The sequence below is a fragment of the Silene latifolia genome, chromosome 7 (genome assembly GCF_048544455.1).
Source record: "Silene latifolia isolate original U9 population chromosome 7, ASM4854445v1, whole genome shotgun sequence".
NCBI lineage: Eukaryota > Viridiplantae > Streptophyta > Magnoliopsida > Caryophyllales > Caryophyllaceae > Silene > Silene latifolia.
The window spans coordinates 63,107,095-63,111,210 of NC_133532.1; positions in this window are offsets into that span (position 1 = coordinate 63,107,095).

A 4,116-nucleotide genomic window follows, 5' to 3' on the forward strand; every position below is an offset into this window, starting at 1 on the left:
AAGCTTTATTTTGAATTTATTTTCTTAAGTTATTTTATTGAAAATAAAATAAATATTTGATTTGAAAAATCATTTTATAAGTATATTTGATTTGAAAAGTCATTTATTTCAATTTGTTAATTGATTTGAAAAATCGTTTTTTAAAAGCGAAGAACTCGTTTTGCATCGTGTGTTTTGAGCTCGATTTTAGCTCGGTTTTTAAGCCCGTTTCCTTTGCGAATTGGCACGAATCTCGAGTACACTAACCCACCTATACCAATACCCATCAACCCATGTTCGAACCCCCTCACAAGCAGCCCAAATTCTCATTCAAAACCAACCCCAAGCAGCCCGCATAAAACCGCAAACAGTCCCCTGTTTTGCGAGCCAATTCCCGAGCCCAAACCCGCTTCAAACACTACCAAGACCCGTACCCATTAACCCTAACCCATACCCTAGTATCCTACCCATATTATCCTAGCTTAATCACCAAGAAATCCCCAAAACGAACCCTAGAAACCCCTCCCAAAACCGATGGACAGCAGCCATGTTCAATGAGCCCGACTGCTCCTTACTCCCTTTTAACCTATTTTAAACCCTTATAAATACCACCCCTTCACCATACATTCATTCCTCTAAGTTCTCCATACATCCAACCATCACCCACAAGCTTTAAACCTCAGAAACAAACCCTAAACATCCTCCAAAAACCCTAAACAAAACCGACACACAAACAGAAACTGTTTGTGTGCCTCCTTCGAAAACCCTTTCGTTCCTCCATCAAATCACCATAAAAATTCGAGTTTCTTGTTCCTAATTAACCACATAACATCCATCTACACATTAGACAAAGATTTACGAGCCGAATTGACTTTGAGAGCACACGAAATCCCTCGAAAAACAGAGTGAAATAACACTCTGTTTTCGCGGTTTCTTCTTGTCTGTCCAGTTCTGTTTGTGCTCGTTTTTCGTGCCCAATAACCCAAATCGAGCAGGGGTCGCTTTAAGATCCTTGTTCTCCTCTCTTTCTAGTTTCCAAAACATCTTTCGGATCGAATTTTCGTCGTGAAACGAGGGAGATATCACTGTTTTAAAACTGCTGTCCAGAAACTTTCCAAAACGCGTGTTGCTTTGTTACTTCGTCGACGACGGCCTCTCGAGATAAAATCTACCATCGATTACGACCCAAGACGGTGTCAACGATACATGTAGGTTGAGGGTGCATCAAATCCCCTTCTCTTCTCTCTTTTTATTTCGTTTTTTTATGCCCTTTTTATTGTCTTTTTTTGTTTGTTTCTTCGTTTTAATTATCGTTTGTTTTAAATTAACTACGAAACTAGTTAGTCCGAGTATGAGTTAAAGTACCACCACGAACACCCGCGTTGACTTGAGATGGGAAAAGAAACCGCTCCTTCTGTCGGTCGTACACCCCCGTCTCATTTACATATCCTCGTGTTCAAGGTAGGGCATAAATAAAACAAGTTATCTAACTTCGATCTTCGTTTTCGACCCCCTTTTGTTTCGGCCAAATCGATGGACCTTAGGACCCGTTGCATGTTAGTTTAACTTCTGATTGTTAACCTATGACGTAATTAGATGACTTTAAATCAATTTAATAATCTAATTAGACACTTTAGGTGGCTTCGACGTAAGTTATAAAATCAATCGACGATTTCTGTAAATAATTGAATGCATCTATCTCTTTCACCTAATTTCTCGCTAGTATAAGAGTGCGTGATTAGCACCTTCTTATTGACACTCGATGAGTTAAATTAATTAGCTTAATTTAACCTAATTGGACCCTTTAGGCCGTGTAGAATGCACCCTTGCGCGACAATCAATCAACATCGTTTTTAACTCGTTTTCTAACTTGTTTTCGATTCCTTTTCGCAATCATTCGATCTAATCAATAAATCTAACTTAGGAACTAGGTTGGCTTTGGTTGGGCCGTGGTTGAGCCGTGGTTGGCCGTGTGTTTGGCCTGTCCTATTTCGTTTGTTTGCGCATCGTTCGTTCTTTATTTTGTTTTGTCATTTGTAATTAATTTATGTTTCTTTGAGTCACGTTTTGTAATCTGTTTGTAATTAGTTCTCCTTTTTGAGTCAAAACCTTTTCTGAAAACCTTAGTTTTATTTGGTTAGACGGTTGTTCCCAATGCTTGTAGGAGCGTAGTAAACCGCATGTTGTTTAAAGCAACATGGCCCGGTTTATGCTAATGCATGCTTTGGTGCGTAGCCCAATGTCTAATTCGATGGGATTAAGTGAGAGCACGCAATACGAGGAGGGACCCACGGCCGTGTGTCATGTAGGCCGTGAGTCACCTCCCCCATGTGCACGGTTTTCAAGGCCCAATGGCCGTGTGTTTTGTGTCGTGTTTTGAGTTGTATGTAGCAATTGTATTTAGATCGAGTTGTATCTTTAATTTGTTGTTGTGTCGGCATGAAATGCTTGGGTTGTAATAGGTAGATCCCAACGGCTCCCCCATTCCCCCTTAAGCCTTGTTTGCTTTATTTGTATGTTGTTAGATCAATCAACCCACATGCTAAATTACAACTTTGACAAAGTTAGTATAGTTGCATCTAAATCAACATAGAAACTTCACATGTTAGGGTTTAAAACAACGTTTGCATTTCATACATCGTAGTAGCTATGACCTTGTTTGAAATCCGACACTTGACTTAGTAGAGGCCGTTATTGACGGGCGGGGTTGGGTGTCCTTATGGGCTTCCCAACACGTACCCTCACCCCTTACTCAAGATCTATGGTTTGTGGATCCGTCTAAATACCATTGGATTACGAGAGTCATTCAAATCGAGTGATATAGGGTACAAGTCTTTATCTTTAATCACTCGTAGTCGATTGGCTTTATGCTTTTCGATGAAAGGTGTAAAGTTGACTTGAACGGTTCCAAGTTCCCAAAAAACTTGGTGGCGACTCTAATATGTCTTAATTCGATTCGAAAGAACCTCGAGTCGATTATGTCAGGTGTGGATCCCTCGGACGCAGTTCCCGAGGGCCTTGTCCACACTTCTGCAATTATTTCTTCGTTCTCCCTTTCTCCTTCTATTTCAGCGATTTCGTCTTCTTTGGAGTCAAGATCAACACCCGGATCCAACATCATGGATATAGGAGGTCTCTTTATTAGACCACCACGACTATGCCTTCCTCTGCCTCATCCTCGAAGTAGGGCAGATCGTTTGGTGCGTTTGAAAACAGAGGGTTTTTGTACAGGTTTGGAAGGAGATTTTTCAGAGGGTAATGGACTTCTAGAATTATTAGGTGCAGGGGAAGTGGGAAAGGAAGCCATTTTCTTTTGAGCAATCACTTTTTGACAAATGAATCTCTGAGTATTTTAACTTCTCGGCTGAAACCCTTTTTAGAACGCATGTTTGAAGGTTGTAATTGTTTTGGATGAAGAAGTTGGAGAAGGTTTTATTTTTGTTTGAAAATAAAAAAGGTGATGGGATAAAGTTGGTTGGTTAATATGTGGAGCGTTAAATGTTTGGCCGGTTAAAAGGTCATGGGAGTTAAGAGGGGTAGTTGAGTGTATATGTGAGAGTGAAGGGAGAGGGTGTCGGTTAAAAGGTCATGGGAGTTAAGAGGGGTAGTTGAGTGTATATGTGAGAGTGAAGGGAGAGGGTGTAATACTACGGATTTTATTAAGCTGTATACTCGACCGAGTAGAGCCTACTCGGCCGAGTAGTGTTAATTGTGGAGTCTGTTTTGGTTCTGCCAAGGAATACTCGGCCGAGTATGGAGAATACTCGACCGAGTAGAGGATACTCGGCCGAGTAAAGCTTTACTCGACCGAGTATCCGGTCTGGCGAGTGTTATTTTACCGGTTTGATTAGGGAATGTTTAGGGTTATTTTTATATTCCGCGTCAGTTTCTAAACATTATTTTCAACCCTCATCATTTTACGATTACCCTAATCACTCCCTAATCACTCCCTAATCATCTCTTAATCTCGTTGTGTGTGCAATCGTCGTGATCCTTGCGTATAATCTCTTTTTCTACTGTTGGTAAGTTTCATTTCCATGTCATTTGTATTCTTTTGGGGTTATTGTATTTATGGAATTGGGAAATACGGGGATTGTGCAATGTGTAATTGTGTTATGTGGTTATTATATAGGAGAA